The 25,666-nt window shown below is 45.8% G+C and overlaps 1 protein-coding gene across 21 annotated transcripts in view; it reads left to right on the top strand.

Moving 5' to 3' along the window:
• EVL (Enah/Vasp-like) overlaps positions 1-25,666 on the top strand; it is a 546,687-nt gene that overhangs the window by 204,958 nt on the left and 316,063 nt on the right. The gene's annotated exons all lie outside the window — the stretch shown is intronic.

Here is a 25,666-nt window from a genome sequence, read left to right as displayed (position 1 = left end):
TTTTCCGGCACTTTTTGGGTGCCGTAAAAATATTCCCATCCGGACTGCAGTCGGTACGAATCGTACTTGCTGGTATGTAAAAACATGCCTAACTCCGTCCGGACGTCACGTCCGCGGTGTCCCGGATCACATTTGTATGTATTTTTCTGTCAGTCGGTCTTTTTTCCGATTCGTACGGAAATGGTGTTTCCGTACGAATCGTACTTGCAAGTTTGTAGGGTTTTTTTCCCGGGTACGTGTCGGACGGACAAAACGCTCCGACCGACGGTTTGTACCCGGTTTTTCCAGGATCGGAATCGGCCCCTTAACCTTTGCTCCATGTATAATAAGAATCCAGCCTACATATAGGGTACGCATGATCCCTGGTTTGCCTCTTAGTTCACTAACAGCATTGTCATCTGGGCATGAGCAGTAATAATTCCCAGTTCATGTTTAAAAACTCACTTTTCATAAGTATATTTCTAAAGCATGATGTGGTAGTGTACAGTAATCTACTAGCATATTTTCCGTTGAAATGGGCACCAAACTTTCCCAATAACATGTAGTTTTACTGATATTAGTGCATAAACAATGTTTTGGAAATTGGGTTTCAATAAAAAAATTTAAAATTTGCACATCGCCAAGTAAAGTGTTCTAATTTGTTTTGAACCTATAAAAATATTTTTTGCACCACAGAATTACAAGCATGGGTCTTCATAACTAATGAAATATATTTGAAATGTTTGAACAGTTCATTTAGATATTTCAGTATTGTTAGAAAAATCCTGACATCTTACAGCCTTTGCACAGTTCAATTGGCAAACAGTTCACTTTACAAAATCTTTTAACTTCAGTCACAGAAAGAAAAATAAATGAAGGAAGACAAACTTGACTTTTGACCTCTATTTCTGAAAGCCAGAAAATGTGACAAGATCGAGGAAGAGGTGTGGCGCAACGGCCAGGGTGCCTGACTCTGTACCACGGGGTTCACGGTTTGATCCCCGGCGCTGGCGGCATGTCAGCCCAGCACCATGTGACTCTGGGCAATAGCTCACTTAATCTTCCCGAGGGCCCCCAGCGCCCGGAAACCACTTCGGAGGTAGCTGTGCGCTTTACAAATTCAAAGTTATTATTATTATTATTATAACAAGATTTAAAGACATTTGTATTGCTCTTTCACTTTGTGAGCAATAAGGATGCCTTTACATCTTTTTATCTTGTCACATTTGCTCCGCTTTCAAAGACAGAGGTCAAAAGTCAGTTTGTCTTCCTACATTTACTTTTTGTTCTGTGACTGAAGTTACAGGATTAAGAAATAGCTTGTCCTGAATAAATCTTGCTCAACAATGGGAATGATCTTGGTCGACAAATGCGAGTGGATTGCTGGAAAGGGATACACAGAACCATTTGATGGTCTGCATCATGAGTCCTGTGGTAATTGAAGTACGGTAATTTGGCACCCAAAATTACAGATCGCACGGGTCTAAGGAATTAAGACATCCAGGATTCTATTGGGATTACGAGTAATTTCAAAGAGATAACCTATGGAATTGGGAAAACATCCAAAATGTACACAAGTCATTCCGGGCCTCATTGCCATGGCAAATTATTTCAGATTTTACTTGGAGAGTTTGCCCCTGGTATGACCTGGATCGCATCCTTCCTCACCAGAAGAACATAGAAGATCCACCTTCCATCGTTCACCTCTGAACCCAAGGACATCATTGGATGTTACTCAAGGCTCCTCCCTTAGCCCCACCCTTTTCAACACCTACATGTCCCCCTTGGCCAACATAGTCGGATCCCACAGTCTAAACATCATATCATACGTAGAAAACTCCCAGGTCATTTTCTCATCAGAAACCTTGCAAATACGAGCAAAAACGTCCACAGGTGCATGATGAGCATCACCGACTGGATGAAGGACAACTGCTTGAAGCTGAATATAAACAAAACAAAAGCGCGGATCTTCTGCAACAAAACCACCCCTTGGAATGACCCCTGGTGGCCTTTGGAGCTAGGATTGTCACCCAAACAGACCGACCATGCCAGAAACCTCGCCATAATCCTGGACTGCAAACTGACCATGAAGTCCCAAATCAACGCAGTCTCCTCTGCTTGCTTTCTCTCATTTCGCCCATTACAAAAAGTCTTCAAATGGCTCCTCCTGAAACACCAGACACATAGTCACTTATTCCCTAATCATCAGTTGACTAGGCTGTGGTAACACACTCTACGCTGGTATCACTACTCATTTTCTACAGAGACTACAGACCATAAAGAACTCCACTGACAAGACTCATCCTCGAACTCCCCATACAGACCCACATCACCTCAGAAATCTCCTCTGTTTCCCTATACAGAAGAGATGTCAATTCAAGATGATGATCCATGCCACAAAGCACTGCACAACCAAGGACCAGCCTACATCAACCACTGCGTGAACTTCCACCAACCTACCTGACAACTACGCTCCGCCTCCATCTTACTCACCCACACTCCTCGCAACCACAGAAGCAACAGAGGAGGATGCTCCTTCTCCTACTTCTCATTGAAAACCTGCAACAACCTCTCTGCAGCTTCAGAGCTCCACCCCTCTGAAGGAATTCCAGAGAGCAGCCACCTGAACCCTCATGACCCTCAAACGCCTGGATACCCTCCCAGGTGATTAGTCACTGACTGATTGATTGACCTGTTTGAATATTACATAAGGTAATACTTCATGTCAGAATAATACAAGCCTCATATTGCTAATTTGGGTGGACACTATTCCTGCTCAAACTGGTTATTACACGCATCTTGGAATGAGGGGGAACGTTTTTCCAGTGACAGTATTTTTTATTAAATGTAAAATATAAGAAGACCCATAAGTAAACATTTCACACAAAGAAATGCATCACTGGGCTTTTGTATTTATTGAACAAATGGCATGATACTTAGATTTTTAACAAGCCCACACCTCTGCATTCAATGACCCACTTGGAATCTTACCTGTCAATCAATGTGTGCATTTGTACCATAGACAAAACCAGGGTGCCACGTAGCAATAAAAACCTCAAAGTTACCTTTTGTGACTTGGCCAGGCCCCCATTAATTGGTCTGATGGTTCCACAATACAGGACCCATACAGGCCTCTTGTTGGGCATCGACTCATAGGGCCTTTGATTACCAGTGGGCTGCCTTTTCATAGTTTGAAGAGCAGGGGGTTCAGCCCTGGGATTGTGCCCCCCTGCTTTGAACTATTGTTTCTCTCGAACGATTTTGTTTGGGGACCAGTAGTCTCAACCTCCAGAATTTGAGTGGTAGGCAGAGCTTTCCCGGAGTCCTGAGGATCTGAATAGTATGGAGGAGTATCCCGATGAAGCAGATACTTGAGGTGGCAGCTCCAATAGTAAAGTCCCCACCCCTTCCCAGGGACCAGTTCCTAGCTTTGTCTGCACTTCAGGGGGCTCATTTTAAGCAACACAAAAAGGTGTCAGTCCAGCATCTAACTTTCAAGATCTTTTTCTTGATCATCATCACGAGGGTGCGATTTCCATATATTTGACGGCATATGTCTAAAACATGGGCTTGAAATCCAGACTGTTGCATCATAGGAAGAGGCATGATTGAATGCTGTTTTGAATGCCATGAGAACCATCATCAGATAGCTTGAGCTAGCATCAAGGTTTTGTAAATGCAGTAGCATTTTGATGATTTTCCCTGGGCCTGGCTTGGTCTGTAGCATTCCATGGTCACTGTGGGCAGGATGTTATGATCTACCAACCAGTTGGATTAATATTTTATTCAGATGTTGCCTTCTGGTGGCATGCATGGCCTATTAACATGAGGGGTGATTTAAAGTAATGGATTAAAATTCATGAGGGGTGTGTGAGGGGCGGGCTCGCCGGAAGAGATCTCAATGGGATCTCGCTGGCATTCTTCTTTCCCCTTTGCTCCTCTCTCCCTGCTGGCAATGGAAAATCTGAATACTCTTTCATTTGGGTGCACCTTTTTTTTTTACTCTGGAGAAGATTAGGATGAGGATCAAAGTTTAAGAAATAATGATTCTGTTGATAACTCATAATCTCATTTCTTCAATCTCCCTTTCCTTATCCACCAGAAGGAGCTACGGCATCCTGCCCCTTCTGTTCATCCTATGGATGAGGAATCATTCGAACCGTCTGCATGTGGGAGAAATTTGGATCCATTAGTGGGTTATATATGCTGGAGGCCCCTTTACCTCAGTTTGCTAGGAAAGGACACTCATTCTGAGTAATGAGATTACAAGTAGGTAATCATGATGTCACCCCTACTCCCCATGCTCTTTATGTGTGATTCTGGCAGTGACAGCAGGCATTTGTGCTGTGGATGCTCAATGGCTGATCTACAACATTCTTGGAGAATGTTCCATTGTTGTAAAAACTTTGCACCCTAGGGTGATCCTGTGCCAAAGCAACAGTGAGAGTTTTAGGTTGAGCCTGAATGATCATGCGCTAGAGCATGTGCTCTCGCTTGCAATACTTTTGTTTTAAATAATGGGCTTGGAGTCCACCCATTGCTTGCCATTTGTTGACTTCAGTGTAACTCTTCTCGGTTGCCTCTTAATTGGCCAGCGCAGGCAAAGCGTCACTTCCATTCTCCCCAAGCCCCCCCCCCCCTCCCTCATCTGGTGCTCTCTTCCTTCTCTGCCTTCTCGCTTTTAGAAAAAAAACATTTTGTCAGGCACCACGGGCTGTGCACATGGCTAAAAACAAAGCGTTATGTTGCGGTCAACGCTTGCTGCGTCATAGTGCTTTTTTTTTGCCTTTAAGACACGTTGCACAGCAGCTTGTGATGCTTTGCAAGAATTCTTAAAAACATAAAAAGCCAATTGATCTTTCATAGGCAAGGCTTAGTATTTCTTTGACATGCTTCAGGACAAGAACCCCATTTCAAAGGACATCGTCGATGCAGGATCCTGCTCATTACAATTATGTAGATGAGTGTTACAAAGTATGGCTTCATCCTCTGCAATGTCCAAAACACACGTGGGTGTAGTTTAGGAAACAGCTGGTACCTCATGAGTCAGATAAAGAGTGCACCACGAAGGGATAACTAGAGGGAGCGTTACTATCTTAATTATGCACACTCTGCTGTACTGGTTATCAATCTGTACTTGGAACCCATGGTTTTAATATGACAATATCTCAGAGAGAAAAATAGTGTACAGTAAATGTTCGATTTTTTGGTGTTTCAGAATTGTATTATGCTAATCATGTCATGATTCATGGCTTTTGATATTAACAAATCTTTGTTTAAGATTTTTTTTTTTTTTACATGTTAGTATCTAGAAATTACTATTTACATAAGTTGAGGGAAGATGGGTGGTAACCCATCTATCGTGGCCCTGCCAAATCCCATTTGAATTAATGCCTTAAAGCATGGCATCCTCCAGGGTTGAGTATGTTATACTTCTAAGGGAAGATTGAACCATATCCAAGCTTGAAAAACCCATAAAGTGCCCTTTTAAGATATTGCTTTAAATCTGAAATGAACGATCAAATCTGCCCATGTGCAATTCCTGCCACGCCCTTGCCATTCCCAAAAAGGCGATATTGGAGTGGCAGGACCATGGTGGGAGATTGGTGTTGTGGTGGGACCATGGTGGGAGATTGGTGTTGTGGTAGGACCATGGTGGGAGATTGGTGTTGTGGTAGGACCATGGTGGGAGATTGGTGTTGTGGTAGGACCATGGTGGGAGATTGGTGTTGTGGTGGTGGATACGTTCCTGGTGGTGCAAGCACCACTATGCTGGTGTCAATGCTTTGTCTAATCACCATGCAATGCAGAGAGTCTCCCATGGATCCTGCCTGGCTTGGGGGACCCACAGCAAAATCTTAAACCCTCAAATTACCTTCCCTGTTGTGCAAAAACACCCCTCACAAAAGGGAGATCATGGGGATTCCCTCGCCAGTATGTGCTGTGCCTTGAGGTGCCAGTGTAACTGGAGTGAGCCCCACCGAGAACTAAGCGAACCCCAGGGTTTGCCCCGTTAGCCTTAACCACTGGGAAGATGAGATGGGGGTCCACACAAGCTCTGAGATGGTGAGTCCCATCGACAACCTCCCACTCTCCCAGGCCACACAAAAATCAGGCACCATATAGTGCACACAATTCTAACAAAGCAGATCAGCGGGCTGGTGGCAGTGCCAGCAATACTGCTTCAAGATTTGGACTTTCCACCACTCTGCTACCTCATTGTAATTGACAACGAGGAGGCTTAAAACACCCTACTGCAAAGGCTAAAATCGAGGCCTGAATGTCTCCAATGCAGATATTATTATAAAATCATTGCATTTTAAATGCAAGTAAGGTCGAAAGTGCTAACTGTCCAAACTGTTCCAATATTTGAGTACTACATCTAGTGGAGTTTGCTAACAAACACGTTATTATTGAATTCATGAAGGATAAACATGCTGCGTGCCAAAAGACCAATTATTGAAACTAGGTTACATGCAACAATTCCTTCAATAACTATTCTTGCCTAGCAAGTTTAACCACATTTATTTCCCTTGTGTCATAATTCCGAGCAATAAGAAGCTGACCAGCAGTGTTAGATTGCACACACACAGGCAGTTTGTCTTGTCTACTATGTAGCAGATTGAGCCTTGTTTTTGAATTTAACAACTGTTTCTAAAACCTTAGGTGATAATGTGTGCTTTCGGTTTTGTTTTGTCTCTGACATTTTTGTTTCCTCTGGTCGGATGCTAGCAGAGTAGGAGAAACTGTGTTTCCTCAGATCAGGGTAAAAGTAAGATTTTACATATAATAATATAAGTGCTTCTTAAAGTAATACAACTAATTCGATTGTATTAGAAAGCTGAGGACAAAGCTTCTCTCGGAATCCTTGTCCAGTAAAAAAAATCAAATACATTTTGTGAAAAATGTTTCCTGGCATGCATGCATTTACAGATGCAATCTCTGTGTTAGTAGAAGTGTTTGTTAATTAATGGAGAGTTTGTGGACGTGAAGGTTGAGTGACTGAGTAAATAGGCGTGATTGGATGAATTTGAGGAGGGAATTAATTTGAGATATAAAGTGAATGAAAGGTGGAAGTTTTTCTGCAGGTCTTTGTACAATTTCGAATTTTTCAGTTTTGTTTATTCTCCTTTGTTAAACGAATACCAGATCTAGCATTTGGCGTATTTTTATAGTCTGGCTTGATAGCGCAGCTGTTGCCAGACAATTATATTAGAATCACCAGTAGAGGGGCTTGGCCTCCGCCCACTTGTTGGAAGCCAGGAGTACCTGTTTTGACTGGGCTGATGTTGTGTGCTTCCACAAAAAAAGTGCTTACCCTCCACACAGATGTGATCATTTTGTTTATTTATCCAGCTTCCTTAGCGTGAACCTTCAGGGGCACACACACATGCCATTGTATTGATAGTAAAGTATCTTATATAAGATATGGCGCTTTTCTCTGGCAGCAGCACAGATGGGAGCAGGGTTGTCATTAAGAAAACGTGGATTTTTAAGTCTGGCTTGACAGTGCATTCTCTCGCCTGACCTATTGGCATTTCAAATTCATGTTTTTAATTATTATTTTCAAAGCTCGTACCAGAAAGTTGCTTTCATGTACACTGATTTCCTCATTCTTCTTAAACTGTATGCTTATTGCTCATATGGCTGTCCGGAATGTAAAGCTATTGTGGGGTGGGAACCTGGGGATGAACGCTGAAGGAAGAGATTAACTTCACAGCATATTTTTCCAGACCAGTCACAGCTTGTACCCTGTGTAGCATTTGGCAAGAACCGTTGTATCACATGATCAAAGACACCAGGCTAGTCTGCCAACTTATCCAGAATACTGCTTGTCCCTTCATATTCAGGTTGACGGAAGTAAAAACCCTGTTGCCTCTAAGTTTCATCTGTTGGCAACTGGTTAAAGCAAGGATTTTGTTCAATGGGTTAAACTAAAAATAAACTAAGAACTTTCATAAGAGAGCTTTTCTTTTACGTTCCTTGTTGATTCCCTAACCATTTTTGTGAGAAATAAAATTATCATGTATACTGTTTGCAAAGACATATATTTGGATGATTGCCGGCTCGTGCTGCTAACAGTCACACATGTAGGTGGAAGGGTAACGGGCAACTACGCTTCTGTATTTGGAAATGTTGAACATTCTTCCATATCTCTCTCCTATCTGATTTCCATTGATTGTCCTCGCAGTCAATGAGAGGACCTCACAAACCCAACTGCTGGTTTACAGGGTCATTGTCCCTCCTTTGGTCAAGTGTCTCTGTTGGCTGAAAGGTTTTTCGAAGACCGTAGTTCCTAGAGGTATTCAAATGTGCAAACTGAGCTCTGTAAACTGTACAACCTGAAACCGACATCAGTCAGCGTGTGTTTACAATGATCTCCTAGGACTTTGCGTCTCAACAATTAGCCAGTTGCACACGATGCCCTTGAGTTTAAGGTGTGTGTTAAAGATGTTTAGTTCCTGCTGGATTTAATACACATTCTGTTGGGAAATCTGCATCTTGCATTACTCTGTTAATGAATGGAAGCATCTGTGTTGATAAATCCTCTTCAGTAATTTGAAACACTGTAGAAAACACTGAGAATTTTGACAGGTTTCTCATGAACTGGAGTTCTTTTAAGTGCTCTGTCTACTTAGAATGCGGTTTTATTCCATGGATCGATTACCAGTTAATTACACCAACTCAAATGATCTTGTTGAATTTAGAACTGTCACAAATCATGATTCCATTTCTAAGCAAAGATTTACCAGGCTGTACTATAAGAAAGTAATAGTTTGACTCAGTTTCACCTCTCTGGCTGTGGTATACTTCGAAAACTTTCTGAAAGCAGAAATGTGTAGTACGTGCAAGGCTGACTTCTCCATTGTATGTATTTACAAGGGAATCTTGGCTCTCATAACTCCTAAAATTAGAAAAACATAAGGAAGGTGTGCATGCGAATCTGGGTACAGTGCAACACAGTTATCATAACCACATTAAAGATGCACCCAAACAGGTTTGTGTGTTCACAACACTTTTAATGGTATCTTAATCCGATGTTACAGAATAAGCCGCAGTCACATCACTGGAAGGTACAGAACACAAAACATAGTACACCTGTGTAAAACAATGACACACCAGTAATCTCACAGTAAGATTGATAATCTCATGTACTTCTGGCAAGCAAGTCTAGCAATTGTTATGCACTATACATGGACCATGGCTAAACACACTATTAAATGTGTGTTATTGGTTTAATATTCATGAAGCTCGAAAATGTATGTTGAACAAAAAGCCGGTAATCAACTCGGTGCATTTAAGGACTTGTAGTCTAATGACATAATGTTTGCAATCGGCTAAAGTTTGCAACCACAGCTAGATGCATGGAGGTGTCCATGTGTCATGTAAGTAGGTTGTGATGTATACGTGTGTTGTTGTACTGTTCAGTAGTTTTGTCGTTCTGTATTTGTTTTGTTGCATTTCTTTGCAGTATATGAATTTGTTTGTGGTATTTTATATAAAGCAAACCTAGCCGAAGGCTGCAGAGCACTGACAGGTGCATTGGATGGATATTCTGTGCTGTGTAAATATAGTACATTAATGTTGGAATGTTGTTTTGTTGTGTTTGTATAAGTGGCTTTGTTACTGTAATGTGATGTTCTGTTGCTGAGCCTCAACTGTAGCCTGATTTCTTGAAGGCACATAAATATTTCACACATTCCCACTACTACAATTCTACTGTCCTAATATGAAGTCCGAGAACTGACGTAATTACTACCAAGGACAAATAATCGCCACAGCTAAAATTGTTTGCGATCGGCCCAGGGTCTCCATTTCAAATTGATTCATAAACCCTGGCAAAAGCGTAAACTTTTAATATGGCTGAAACTGGAAGCGAGTGTATATAAGCCAAATGAGGGGATGCATGAGCCCTAAGTTTAGCTTGCAGAGGACATGGGCCCCTCAGTTTTGCACCCTTTGTACATAGTCTACGGCACACACCTGACAGTCAATTTAGAACAGTTTAGGATTATTGCTGTATTGAAGAGAGACCAGCATAGGGCACCAGAGAATGGAAACATTTTCCTAGCTATGTGCGGGTAAACATTATAGGTTTTACCAACTTCTTGAACTTGTAAATAAATAAAAAAATTCTTGCCTAGCCATTCACCAATATTTTCAGTTGGAGAACCACAAGTGACTCTGGCTAGTGATGAATGAGAAAAACCAGGACGATGGTGTCTACCAGCAAGAATGTAATCTTCCATTGGTTAAAGGCCAGCATACTGTGGTGCATTCTTCTTTAGATGACCACTCCCCGTCGAAATCCAGCGGAGCAAGACCTTCATACATCATAAAGTCCAACTCCGTGTTTTCCAATCTATGGGTCACAGCCGTGAAAATTCAAGCAATATGTACAGGGGCTGCTCCTCCGCTGTGGCGGAGGAGCGCCATCCCCTGTGCCAGCACCCTCAAAATTGTGAAAAATAAAATGGGTTTAAAACCAGTTTTATTATCGTTTTATTTTTCTTGTGCCGAGCCTTGGGGGCAGGGCCAGTGTGATGACAGGCACTGAGGGGGAGTGGTACGTGTACTGCCTTCACTGTGCATGTGGGTTTGGCCAGCCATCTCAGCTCAGGCCGCCAAACCTACATGTGCATTGAAGCTCTCTCCAATCCCTGCAGCATTGCTGGGTTGGAGAGAGCATGTGGAAAGAGACAATGGTTCTTAGTGGCCTAAAAAGGTCCAGTTTTAGAAAAACCTTGGAAAGGGTAGGGGTTTTAATAAAGGTTTTTCAAACCATGATTTTGAGTAAAGAGAGCGATAGTTAATATAGAGCAGGGACAAGAAGGTCAAGATATGACAGATATTTATTATACACAGAAGTAAATTTCAGGTGCTCACATATTCAGTGACAAAAAGCGTGACGTGAAAGGTGAAGGTGAACTTTAAAAACCATCGCATTGACAACAATTTGCAATTGACTGCACCCGGCTGGTTTTGGATCAGTTACAAAATCCTCGCTCCATTTTCAGACCCTTCATTGGTTATCTACATAGACAATTCTAGATGCTCACAATTGTCCTGAAGATGAACTCAAATAACTGAGTTCGAAACGTCGTCGACCGCTTACAACATGAACCCTTCATATTAAGTCAAAGTAGAAAGTGGTTCATACGTCTGTTGTCAATGCGATATTAAAACCCCTACCCTTTCCAAGGTTTTTCTAAAACTGGACCTTTTTAGGCCACTAAGAACCATTGTCTCTTTCCACATGTACCACCCCTGGTTCGCATTTCGGGGTACCCTTGTTCATATAAAACAAAAGGGTTGGAGAGAGCAGGCACAGACTCCGTCTGATTGGGAGCGAACTCATCGGCGCTCAGGCCAATCCTGAAGTTGCTCTCATTCATAAGAACAGCTGCAGGATTGGCCGCAGCGCCATCTGGAGTGGAGAGGAGAGGAGAGGAGAGGAGAGGAGCAGAAAGCGTGACTCGATGCTGAAGGGCGGCAGCTTCAGGTAAGTTTGTTTTTATTTTTAAATTTCTCTCCCTCATCCACACCCCCACCGCCTCACCCTGCCTCCTTTCCCTGACACAAGCCCCCCCTGAATAGGTAAAGATGCCTTTAAATTCTGTATTTATCCTGTCCCATTTACTGCTCTTCAAAGACAGAATTGATGCTTATTTTTTTAACATGGGATTGGTGTTTACAAACTCCCCTTACTTTGCAGTTAGATAAAGAAAATTCAAATGAATTGTCTCAGTTGAGTACAGGGAGTTGAAAGGAAAGGCTGTAGGATGTCATTTTTGTGTAACATACAGTTTAATGTAGATGCCTGTAAACCAACTGTATACATTCAGCATTAAGGAAAGCAAAATCTAAGCATTTTTTTGTTGTAATGTGCTGGAAACAAAGTTTGAATAGACACATCATTGTTTGCAATGTAGTTTTCTAAGGAAAACTGTATGTTTGTGCCATTTCAATGGATAACGTGTGTAATGTAAAAGGATTTGTAGGCCGCAGACTAATCACCCGTGAAGGTTTCTAGGCGCTGAGTTGGTGCAGAAGGTCCAGAGCATCAGTTTAAGATCCAGGTCTTCAGTTTCCTGCGGAATGTTGTGAGCGTGGTGGCTGGTCTAGGATGGGATGTCTGTAATTGACAATATGCTACGACATGATGCATTAGTTTTCTTAAAGAATCGCCCACCTCATGTACATTTAACCTAGGTAGGTTGCAAAAAGGTTTGTTGTTCTCAAAATGGTCTTGTGGTTCTAAAAAGTTTGGGAAGCACTGGTCTAACTGATGTTTTCTTAATAACTCAGCCAATGATGACATGTTTTAAACAAGCATTTGCAATGCAATAGGTCTCGGATTTACGCGAGTTTGAGCTATTGGCATTGTAAATGACAATGTCTTTTATTTATGATTTGGTTTTGAAAGCATAAACAAAAGGCATTGTCATTTACAATGCCAAGAGCTTAAACTTGCGTAAATGCGAGACCTATTGCATTGCAAATGATTTTCTCATTATACTTTTGGGATGGTTGAGGGACCTAACACTCCTGTCTAGGGTCAGTGTACATGGCAGAGAAAGACATTATTGGAATGTTTCAGAAATGTCTCTAGAAATATAGCTTTTAGCCAATTTATATGAAAACAGTGCTGAACATGTATTATATTATGGCCCTATTTTTTGTAAATGTTACGAACCAGCTCAGAGGATGTCAGGTTGGCTCGCTTCACTCACGTGTGCAAGACTTTTCTCACTTGTGCAAGTTTTCACTCACTTGTGCAAGTCTTCACTCAGTTGTGCAACTTGTGGTGGGCACTTAAGGGAATTGTTAGGTTCTGGGTATTCTTTTCAAAACTCAGTGTGCCCCCACACCCCGCCAGAAGGTAAGCAAAGCACTTCTTATTATCAAGAATGCCCAGTGCGGAGTACACTTTCGATTTAATAATTTCACTTCTATATTCCAGTAAAAGAATGACCAAACACTGTGTAACTTCCCGAATTCTGTTTAAAAACTGGAAATATATTTATCCACATCCTGATCGTACACTTCCACAAATGGTTTGCTGCAACTAATTGATTCCGCAATGGAGCACTTTCCTGGAAAACAGAAAATGAATTTGCTGGGCACTTCAACACCAGCACTTTAGGAAAAGCAAATATTACAGCATCGTTTACGTTGAAATCTTGAGTCTGTGTAAAGCCTTAGTGCTGCATTTAAAAGTTGGTATTAGTACAAAAATTGGTAAAAGTTTTTTTGTGATTGTTCATGCTGCTGTGCTGATAAAGAGTTAATTTTAAAAAGATGTCTTTATTGACATTTCAATTTTTTTAGAAATAAACAATCAGAAACAACTAATCAAGGCACCTTGAAAGTGGGTGCTATTGCTAATAAAGGCTTTTACGCTAATTGTTCTTGCTCTGATTTAGCACTTGTTTTTTTACACCATCTATAAGGTAGAGTTAAAAGTAAGCGCAAAACGAACAAGGAGCATGCATACTAGCCGGGGAGAACCGAACACTGAGGCTGGAGCACAGAGGCTCAGGTATACAGGCATCGGCCACTCGGGTGCACAGGCAGAAGAGCTAGTAGCGAGGCTGGGGCACACAGAGCGTGTGGTATCATGAGTACACGCTCACGGCACGCTTGGGAGGCATGAGGCTAAGGTACAATTGATTTACTTATTTATGTATGCGTTTTCAGAGAACATGTTTTACCTAAAAGATACGGCATGCAGCAGGGGTAGAAAGGCTGCAGCAGTGGTAAACAGCAGAGCAACCGTTTAGGGTCCCTTCGCCAGCTTAAAGGACTCTGGCACTAACTGGCTTTGTTGCGTTTGGGCTGCAAGTCCCTCCAGGACAACTGCTGGATCCCCGGGACCAAGGTGACTTCATAGCACCGGTTCTTTCTGAGCAGCGTGGAGCTGAGTGGCTGCAGATCGGAGTTCATGGTGCTGCTGTCCCCGGGCCTAAATGTGTGGAAGACTGGCGGCCTGGTCTCCGGGGTCTCCGCTGCGCCAGGACTCTAGTGTTGCCCTCCACAGGCTCTAGAGATGGATCACTGTGTGGATTGAGCCTGCCCCCCGGGAGGTGGGAGGAGCGGGGGAAATGTGCTACACAGAAGCACAGTCAGAGGCAGACTCTGTGTGCAGGATCCCCTCCCCCCCAGAACGTGAGTTGTGGTAAAACCGGCTGCTATGTAATGGTGTCTGCGACTGCTATGGCTCACGAGCTGAAATACACTGTGTGAGAAAGTGCCATCTTTCTTGCATGGTATGCCCCCACTTTTTGCTAAATTGCTGAATGTACTTCGATTGAGTGTACCCTGGGTTCCTGCCAATCAGGTACCCAGGGCCTATGTTCCTTCCTTAAACCACACAAACTCCAAATTGGCAAACCCTAGCCACATGTCAGCCCCTAGTAAATGGTACCCTAGGTACCCAGGGCCTTGTGACCAGGGAAGGCCTCTAAGGGCTGCAGCACTCATTGTGCCACCCTCAGAGGCCCTGTACCCTTACACACACACACTGCCCTTGCAGGCTGAGTGTCTGGGTGCAGGACAAAACAAAGAGTCGACATGGCACACATCACTGTGTACCATGCCCATCACCTACACTGCCAAGGCATATGTCAGCCACCCCTCTAGCTGGGTGCATTACGCCTATGGTGTGGGCACAGGAGCAGGAGCCCTGTGCCCCTACAGTACCCGGGTCCATTCCTGGGCACTGTAAGTGCAGTGCTGTCATTTAAGAATACATGGTGCTGAGAGCTTGTCAAACACGAGCTCCACAGCACCATATTGGCAACACTGAATCCTGGGAAGTTTGGTATCAAACTTCTCAGCACATTGAACCCACACTGATGCCAGTGTGGGATTTAATGTACTAAGCACCCCAGAGGGCATCTTAGAAGATGCCCCCTTACAGCTAACTTGCAATCCACGTCTGCTCTGAGGCTGCCCAGGCTGCCACACAGCAGACACGTTGCTGGACCCCTGGGTGGGAGAGCCCCTGCTCTCCCGGGCCTGCAACAATGCACATCCTGGGTGAGGTGAGAAATCTCCTCCCCCAGGATGAGCAAAGGGAAGCTTCAAAGGCATGCCGCCAGTTGGAGTTTCCCCAGGCCACTGCAACCCCCCACTCTGGCGGGAAGCTTGGCCGGAAACCCCATACAAGGACAGGGGATGTGCCAGCCTGCCCACCCCACCCCTCAGGTGGGGGAGGCGAGGTGAAGCACATCTCCGGGCTCTCGCCATCTTGAAGATGGGAGGCCCTACCCTATCAGGATTAGGCTACTGCCCCCCTCCCACAGGAGAGAGGCAGGATAGGGGGTGTACCCACCCCAGGACAAGGACCCATTGGTCCCTGGCCTTCACCTACCTGTAACGCCCCTAAATCTAGTATTTAGGGGCCCCCTGAACCTTCCTTCCCCAGATTCCAGATAGAAAAACGACAAGAAGAGTAAGAAGAACAAAGACCTGCCCTGCAGCTGCTAAAAAGAGAAGAAGACACCAACTGCTTTGGCCCCAGCCCTACCGGCCTGTCGACTCTCGAACCTGCACCAGCGCGGCATCCCACGTGGCCAGCAACCTCACCAACCCCGGAGGACCTGGCTACCCTTTAGCTCTAAGCCCCTGGGACTCCCACGAGTAGAGGCTCTACTCAAGAAACCTACTTGCTATCCCTGGCACCAGCCCGGGACCGCGGACCCAACACACTCTGCACCAGCCAAGCCTGGCCAGTGCCGGAGTGGACAAAGACCCAGAGGACGACCCCACGGCGACTGTGACCCAGAGTCCGGCACCCAAGGACCCCCCTCGACATCCCGGAAGAAGCCTGCAGCCTCAGAACCAAGTGCCACCCCAGCCGCGATCAACCAGAGGGTAAGATTCCCGACGTCAAAAGGCACCCCTGCACCCGGCGCCCTGCGACCCCCTGTGCCCAATCCCGGGGTACCCACCTAACCTACAACTACCCAACTTACCTCTCGAAGTGGTGGTGGCACCTGAAACATCCTCGTCCCCGAGCCTGCAGCCTCTTTCCAAACCGGAATATTCCCATTGATTTCCATTGAGCGCCCTAAGGCTCAAAAGCACCCTGCACCCAGCCGCCCGAGTGGCCCTGGCAGTGCCCTCTCTACTCTAACCTACTTCCCCACTTGCCCTGAGTAAGTGACCAGGAGCCCAGCTCCCACAGCCGCGTGGCTTGCCAGACAGCAGCCACCAACCAAGGCCCCCCTATCCCTCATAGGATAACATTGGGCCCAACTCTCTCTGCACCCGGCCGTCCTGAAACCGCTGAGGGTGAATCAACTGTACTTACCTGACACTGGGGGACCCCTGAGTCCATGCCCGGAATTTCAACACTACCAGTCGAGTACTTACCCTTAAACCGCTAACTTCATTTTCCTCATAGGGTAACATTGACTGGCTTTTTCTTCAAAAATCTTCTAAGTGTGAACTTTTCAAAACTGCAAAAATTCACCAAAAATCAGCCAAGTGACAAAAACGAATTTACTCACCTGCTCCTAGGTGAGCTCCCAGTGCTGGATCTTGGTGCCCAGCCCTGACTCTGAAAAGTGTTCACAACTATACTTACTTCTAACTCATTTTTCTCCCATAGGAAACCATTGTCTGCTTTTCTGTGAAATTTCTTCTAAGTGTCTACTTTTGCAAATTTGAAATATTCTTTTAAAATCGTACCAATTCTGCAAACGAAATTACTTACCTGCTTTTGATAAGGACCCCAGTCCTGGGTCTAGGCACCCAGTCCTGGATTACTAAAGTAACGATTAAGTACTCTACCTGCAATTTGAATTTCTTGCCATAGAGATCCATTGAATGTTTTCTGTGAAATATTTTCTAAGTGCTAACTTTTGAAATAGCTAAATATTATTTAAAAATCATTACAGTTATTAAGTCGACTTTCATCACTTGATTCTGAATACTGACCCCAGGCTGGTTCTAGGATCCAGACCTGGAATTCCAAAAGTAATCTGAAAAGTAATTTATTACAAATAACCTAAATTTACCATTGAGCTCAATGCATTGTTATGTTTAGGAAATAGGATTGTTTATTGCAACCAACTGTGACTGTTTACACAAATTTATTGCTTGAAACAAAAGTATTTATATTCAACCTCTCATTCTGAGAAAGTATATTTTTACGCCCTTTGTGGTTCTAAAAATAAAACAAGCATATATTTTATATATACAAATCATTGGCCTAGAGTTCAGTTATTGAGTGTGTGAAACCATTTGCTGACTGAGTGTGTACAATAAATGCTTTACACTGTCCTCTGGTACTGCCTTACTGCTCGACCAAGCTACCACTTTTGAGAGTAAGGTCATACCTAACTTTGACCTCTATCAGCCTCTGGGGGACTGTGGACTCTGTACACCCTGTACCTATTAGGGAACAGTATATACAGAGCCACTTTCTCACATTGGTGGATCAGCGGTGGGATACAAACTTGCATTTGTTGGACTACTTGGTTACCATCTGATCACACGACAGAACTCTTAAAAATTGCCTTTAGAATTCTGATTGGTTTTTCCAAAATTACTAAAAGTCTTGCTAGGGCCTTGCTTAAGTCCCATTAGAATTTTAGAAAAATAAAAGTCACTATAGTCAGGGTAGAGGGTTAGAACTGTCAGGTTAGAATGTCTCAAACAAACCCAGCTATTAGTGATAATAATAACATGGACCTGGTGGAGGAGCTCGACCTCACACCTTACTTACACTTGTCTTTCAAGGAATTGAGGTCCTTATGTAAACTCAAAAATTTACAAATGGGTCAGCATCCAACCAAACAAGGGCTCCAGGAGCTCCTGGCTGAGTATGCTAAAGACCACCCATCTGAACATGGTGATGGCCAGTCAGATGGGGAAAGGGAATCAGGGGAGGAGGACAGCAACCTCCCCATACTATTCCCTAGGGAGGAGATGGCACCCATACCCTCCAACTCAAGACATAGCATCTGGGCACCTAGAGACCACACAGGTGGCTCTGGTCCCAGAGACAACACTGGGGGACCCCCCAGTGAAGAGGACAGCCTTGTGAGGCTGGCCAAAAGAATAGATCTAGAGTCCAGGCTCCTGGCTCTAGAAAAGGAAAGGAGAGAGATGGGTTTAGCACCCATCAATGGTGGCAGCAATAATAAAAACAAGGATAGGGAGGAAACTTCTGACCTTAAAATCCCCAAAGGGATTGTCCCTAAATTTGAGGAAGGTGATGATATCACCAAATGGTTCACAGCCTTTGAGAGGGCTTGTGATATCAGGAAAGTAAAGAAACCTCTCTGGGGGGCACTCCTGTGGGAACTGTTCTCTGGTAACTGCAGGGACAGGCTTCTGACTCTCTCTGGGCCAGAAGCAGGATCCTATGACCTCATGAAGAAAGCTCTGATTGAGGGATTTGGATTCACCACTGAGGAGTATAGAATTAGATTCAGGGGGGCTCACAAAACCCAGACCCAGTCCTGGATTGATTTTGTAGATTTCTCAGTGAAGACACTGGATGGTTGGTTAGCTGGACATGGTGTGCAGGATTTTACTGGATTGTACAATTTATTCATGAAGGAACATATTTTGAGTAACTGCACAAATGAAAAGTTGCATCAGCATTTGGTAGACCTAGGTCTAATTTCTCCCCAAGAATTGGGAAAGAAGGCAGACCACTGGGTCAAGACTAGGGTGACCAAGACAACCACTGGGGGTGACCAAAAGAAGGTGGTCACAAAACCTCCCCAGGGGAAAGGTGGTGAGAATCCCCAAGATAAAAAGTCTGAGTCTTCCAAAGGGCCCCAAAAACCTGTTCAGGTGGGTGGGACCCAAACTACTCCCTATGTGCCCCAACCATATAGGGGGAAGAACTTTGATCCCTTAAAGGCCTGGTGTAATACCTGTAAGAAGCAGGGACACCTAACTGTATCTTGCCCCCAAAACAAAGCCCCTAAGGCACCCAGTACAGCCACTCCTGGGGCAGCAAGTATACAAATGGGATCAGAGGTGTACCCTGAGCAAATCTGGGAACACACTGAAGCAAGTTTAGTCTCCTTGGGAGAAGTGGAGTTTGCCACTGTGGCTGTGTGGCCCCCCAACTTAAAGAAATACTTACAGTACCCCTGGGTAAATGGAACTAGGGTAGAAGCTCTGAGGGATACAGGTGCCAGTGTCACTATGGTGAAAGACACACTGGTTTCCCCTGAGCAATACTTGATTGGGAAGTCTTACCCAGTCACCAACGCTGACAGTGTCACCACTAGTCATCCCATGGCCATGGTAACATTAGGCTGGGGGGGGGTTACTGGCCTGAAACAGGTAGTGGTCTCTCCAAAGTTGCCAGCTGCATGCCTGCTTGGAAATGATCTGGAAACCTCAGCCTGGGCTGAAGTTGAGTTAAAGGCCCATGCAGCCATGCTGGGCATCCCTGAATTGGTGTGTGTGCAAACCAGAGCACAGAGCAAGAGGAAGGGTGAAAAAGTAGGTTTGGAGCCTGGAATAATGGCCCAACCAACCAAGAGGAAGGGCAAGGAGACTGGGGGACCAGCTTCTGTACAGCCAAACACTCAGAACCCCTCTCCCCCTGGAGAGGATGTAGATACCCCTGAGGGAACTGAGTCCATGGAGCTTGACCCTTACCAGGTTGAACTCTTGGGCCCAGGGGGACCCTCTAGGGAAGAGCTGTGCCAGGGCCAGCGAGACTGTCCCACTCTTGAAAGCCTGAGACAACAAGCTGCTTCAGAAGCCAGGGGAGATGTCAGTGGTACCCACAGAGCTTATTGGGAAGAGGGATTACTGTATGCTGAGGCAAGAGACCCCACTCCTGGAGCCACCAGGAGGGTGGTAGTGCCACAGAAGTACAGGGAGTTCCTCCTAACTTTGGCTCATGACATCCCCCTAGCTGGACATCTGGGGCAATCCAAAACTTGGGAAAGGTTAGTGAGTCACTTTTACTGGCCCCAGATGCACCAAAAGGTGAAGGAGTTTGTCAGCTCCTGTGTTACCTGTCAGGCCAGTGGCAAGACAGGTGGCCACCCAAAGGCCCCCCTCATTCCACTACCAGTGGTGGGGGTCCCCTTTGAAAGGGTAGGTGTGGACATTGTGGGTCCACTTGAACCTCCCACAGCCTCAGGGAACAAATTCATTCTAGTAGTAGTGGATCATGCTACTAGGTACCCTGAAGCAATTCCACTTAGGACTACTACAGCTCCTGCAGTAGCCAAGGCCCTCCTGGGTGTCTTCACCAGGGTGGGTTTTCCTAAGGAGGTGGTTTCAGACAGAGGTTCCAACTTCATGTCTGCTTACCTAACACACATGTGGAAAGAGTGTGGAGTGCAGTACAAGTTTACTACACCCTACCACCCACAAACCAATGGCCTTGTTGAGAGGTTCAACAAGACATTGAAAGGTATGATCATGGGACTCCCTGAGAAACTCAAAAGGAGGTGGGATGTCCTGTTACCATGCTTGCTTTTCGCTTACAGGGAAGTGCCACAGAAGGGAGTAGGTTTCTCACCCTTTGAACTTCTGTTTGGTCATCCTGTAAGGGGACCACTATGTCTTGTAAAAGAGGGCTGGGAGAGGCCTCTTCAGGAACCCAAACAAGACATAGTGGACTATGTGCTTGGCCTAAGGTCCAGAATGGCTGAGTATATGGAAAAGGCATCCAAGAACCTTGAGGCCAGCCAGGAGCTCCAGAAGCACTGGTATGACCAAAAAGCTGCACTGGTTGAATTTCAACCAGGGCAACAGGTGTGGGTTTTGGAGCCAGTGGCACCAAGGGCTCTCCAAGACAAATGGAGTGGCCCTTACCCTATCCTAGAGAGAAAGAGTGAGGTCACCTATCTAGTTGACCTGGGCACTAGCAGGACACCCAAAAGGGTCATCCATGTGAACCGCCTTAAACTCTACAATGATAGGGCTGACATCACCATGCTGATGGTGACTGATGGAGAACAGGAAGCAGAGAGTGAGCCACTCCCTGACCTCCTATCCTACAGCCCAAAAGATGGGTCAGTAGATGGTGTGATTTTCTCAGACACCCTCTCTGCCCAACAGCAGACTGACTGCAAGCAAGTCTTGCAACAATATGCTAGCCTCTTTTCCCTGACCCCTGGTCTGACAAGCTGGTGTACCCATGATGTGGACACTGGTGACAGTGCACCTGTCAAGAACAAAATCTATCGACAGTCAGATCAAGTCAAGGAAAGCATCAAAGCTGAGGTCAGCAAGATGCTGGAGTTAGGGGTCATTGAGCCTTCAGAGAGCCCCTGGGCTAGCCCAGTGGTTCTGGTCCCCAAACCTCATCAACAGGGTGAAAAGAGAGAGATGAGGTTCTGTGTGGACTATAGAGGGCTCAACTCTGTCACCAAGACAGATGCTCACCCTATCCCAAGAGCAGATGAACTGATAGACAAATTGGGGGCTGCCAAATTTCTCAGTACCTTTGACTTAACTGCAGGGTACTGGCAGATTGGCATGGCCCCAGGAGCAAAAGAAAAGACAGCATTCTCCACCCCTGATGGGCATTATCAGTTTACTGTGATGCCCTTTGGGTTAAAGAATGCCCCTGCCACCTTCCAGAGGTTGGTGAACCATGTCCTGGCTGGGTTGGAGTCCTTTAGTGCAGCTTATCTTGATGATATTGCTGTCTTTAGCTCCACCTGGCAGGATCACCTGATCCACCTTGGGAAGGTTTTAGAGGCTCTGCAGAGTGCAGGTCTCACTATCAAGGCATCCAAATGCCAGATAGGGCAGGGCACTGTGGTGTACTTGGGCCACCTTGTAGGTGGAGGCCAGGTACAGCCCTTACAACCCAAAATCCAGGCCATCATGGACTGGATAGCTCCAACAACCCAGACCCAAGTCAGGGCATTCCTTGGCTTGACTGGGTACTACAGGAGGTTTGTGAAGGGGTATGGGTCCATTGTGACCCCCCTCACAGAACTCACCTCCAAGAAAATGCCCAAGAAAGTTAACTGGACAGTTAGTTGTCAAAAGGCTTTTGACACCCTAAAAGAAGCAATGTGCTCAGCACCAATTCTAAAAGCTCCAGATTATGCCAAGCAGTTCATAGTGCAGACTGATGCCTCTGAGCTAGGGATAGGAGCGGTCCTATCCCAGACCAATGATGAAGGCCAAGACCAACCTGTTGCTTTTATAAGCAGAAGACTACTCCCTAGAGAGCAGCGTTGGAGTGCCATTGAGAGGGAGGCCTTTGCTGTGGTTTGGTCCCTGAAGAAGCTGAGGCCATACTTGTTTGGCACTCACTTCCTAGTTCAAACTGACCACAGACCTCTCAGATGGCTAATGCAGATGAAAGGGGAAAATCCAAAACTACTGAGGTGGTCCATCTCCCTACAGGGAATGGACTTTGAAGTGGAACACAGACCAGGGACTGCCCATGCCAATGCAGATGGACTTTCCAGGTTCTTCCACTTAGACAATGAAGACTCCATAGGACAAGGTTAGTCTCATCACCTTTCGTTTGGGGGGGGGTTGTGTGAGAAAGTGCCATCTTTCTTGCATGGTATGCCCCCACTTTTTGCTAAATTGCTGAATGTACTTCGATTGAGTGTACCCTGGGTTCCTGCCAATCAGGTACCCAGGGCCTATGTTCCTTCCTTAAACCACACAAACTCCAAATTGGCAAACCCTAGCCACATGTCAGCCCCTAGTAAATGGTACCCTAGGTACCCAGGGCCTTGTGACCAGGGAAGGCCTCTAAGGGCTGCAGCACTCATTGTGCCACCCTCAGAGGCCCTGTACCCTTACACACACACACTGCCCTTGCAGGCTGAGTGTCTGGGTGCAGGACAAAACAAAGAGTCGACATGGCACACATCACTGTGTACCATGCCCATCACCTACACTGCCAAGGCATATGTCAGCCACCCCTCTAGCTGGGTGCATTACGCCTATGGTGTGGGCACAGGAGCAGGAGCCCTGTGCCCCTACAGTACCCGGGTCCATTCCTGGGCACTGTAAGTGCAGTGCTGTCATTTAAGAATACATGGTGCTGAGAGCTTGTCAAACACGAGCTCCACAGCACCATATTGGCAACACTGAAGCCTGGGAAGTTTGGTATCAAACTTCTCAGCACATTGAACCCACACTGATGCCAGTGTGGGATTTAATGTACTAAGCACCCCAGAGGGCATCTTAGAAGATGCCCCCTTACAGCTAACTTGCAATCCACGTCTGCTCTGAGGCTGCCCAGGCTGCCACACAGCAGACACGTTGCTGGACCCCTGGGTGGGAGAGCCCCTGCTCTCCCGGGCCTGCAACAATGCACATCCTGGGTGAGGTGAGAAATCTCCTCCCCCAGGATGAGCAAAGGGAAGCTTCAAAGGCATGCCGCCAGTTGGAGTTTCCCCAGGCCACTGCAACCCCCCACTCTGGCGGGAAGCTTGGCCGGAAACCCCATACAAGGACAGGGGATGTGCCAGCCTGCCCACCCCACCCCTCAGGTGGGGGAGGCGAGGTGAAGCACATCTCCGGGCTCTCGCCATCTTGAAGATGGGAGGCCCTACCCTATCAGGATTAGGCTACTGCCCCCCTCCCACAGGAGAGAGGCAGGATAGGGGGTGTACCCACCCCAGGACAAGGACCCATTGGTCCCTGGCCTTCACCTACCTGTAACGCCCCTAAATCTAGTATTTAGGGGCCCCCTGAACCTTCCTTCCCCAGATTCCAGATAGAAAAACGACAAGAAGAGTAAGAAGAACAAAGACCTGCCCTGCAGCTGCTAAAAAGAGAAGAAGACACCAACTGCTTTGGCCCCAGCCCTACCGGCCTGTCGACTCTCGAACCTGCACCAGCGCGGCATCCCACGTGGCCAGCAACCTCACCAACCCCGGAGGACCTGGCTACCCTTTAGCTCTAAGCCCCTGGGACTCCCACGAGTAGAGGCTCTACTCAAGAAACCTACTTGCTATCCCTGGCACCAGCCCGGGACCGCGGACCCAACACACTCTGCACCAGCCAAGCCTGGCCAGTGCCGGAGTGGACAAAGACCCAGAGGACGACCCCACGGCGACTGTGACCCAGAGTCCGGCACCCAAGGACCCCCCTCGACATCCCGGAAGAAGCCTGCAGCCTCAGAACCAAGTGCCACCCCAGCCGCGATCAACCAGAGGGTAAGATTCCCGACGTCAAAAGGCACCCCTGCACCCGGCGCCCTGCGACCCCCTGTGCCCAATCCCGGGGTACCCACCTAACCTACAACTACCCAACTTACCTCTCGAAGTGGTGGTGGCACCTGAAACATCCTCGTCCCCGAGCCTGCAGCCTCTTTCCAAACCGGAATATTCCCATTGATTTCCATTGAGCGCCCTAAGGCTCAAAAGCACCCTGCACCCAGCCGCCCGAGTGGCCCTGGCAGTGCCCTCTCTACTCTAACCTACTTCCCCACTTGCCCTGAGTAAGTGACCAGGAGCCCAGCTCCCACAGCCGCGTGGCTTGCCAGACAGCAGCCACCAACCAAGGCCCCCCTATCCCTCATAGGATAACATTGGGCCCAACTCTCTCTGCACCCGGCCGTCCTGAAACCGCTGAGGGTGAATCAACTGTACTTACCTGACACTGGGGGACCCCTGAGTCCATGCCCGGAATTTCAACACTACCAGTCGAGTACTTACCCTTAAACCGCTAACTTCATTTTCCTCATAGGGTAACATTGACTGGCTTTTTCTTCAAAAATCTTCTAAGTGTGAACTTTTCAAAACTGCAAAAATTCACCAAAAATCAGCCAAGTGACAAAAACGAATTTACTCACCTGCTCCTAGGTGAGCTCCCAGTGCTGGATCTTGGTGCCCAGCCCTGACTCTGAAAAGTGTTCACAACTATACTTACTTCTAACTCATTTTTCTCCCATAGGAAACCATTGTCTGCTTTTCTGTGAAATTTCTTCTAAGTGTCTACTTTTGCAAATTTGAAATATTCTTTTAAAATCGTACCAATTCTGCAAACGAAATTACTTACCTGCTTTTGATAAGGACCCCAGTCCTGGGTCTAGGCACCCAGTCCTGGATTACTAAAGTAACGATTAAGTACTCTACCTGCAATTTGAATTTCTTGCCATAGAGATCCATTGAATGTTTTCTGTGAAATATTTTCTAAGTGCTAACTTTTGAAATAGCTAAATATTATTTAAAAATCATTACAGTTATTAAGTCGACTTTCATCACTTGATTCTGAATACTGACCCCAGGCTGGTTCTAGGATCCAGACCTGGAATTCCAAAAGTAATCTGAAAAGTAATTTATTACAAATAACCTAAATTTACCATTGAGCTCAATGCATTGTTATGTTTAGGAAATAGGATTGTTTATTGCAACCAACTGTGACTGTTTACACAAATTTATTGCTTGAAACAAAAGTATTTATATTCAACCTCTCATTCTGAGAAAGTATATTTTTACGCCCTTTGTGGTTCTAAAAATAAAACAAGCATATATTTTATATATACAAATCATTGGCCTAGAGTTCAGTTATTGAGTGTGTGAAACCATTTGCTGACTGAGTGTGTACAATAAATGCTTTACACTGTCCTCTGGTACTGCCTTACTGCTCGACCAAGCTACCACTTTTGAGAGTAAGGTCATACCTAACTTTGACCTCTATCAGCCTCTGGGGGACTGTGGACTCTGTACACCCTGTACCTATTAAGGAACAGTATATACAGAGC

Source organism: Triturus cristatus, chromosome 9 (genome assembly GCF_964204655.1).
Source record: "Triturus cristatus chromosome 9, aTriCri1.1, whole genome shotgun sequence".
Lineage (NCBI taxonomy): Eukaryota > Metazoa > Chordata > Amphibia > Caudata > Salamandridae > Triturus > Triturus cristatus.
This window is presented reverse-complemented; position numbering and strand designations above follow the sequence as displayed.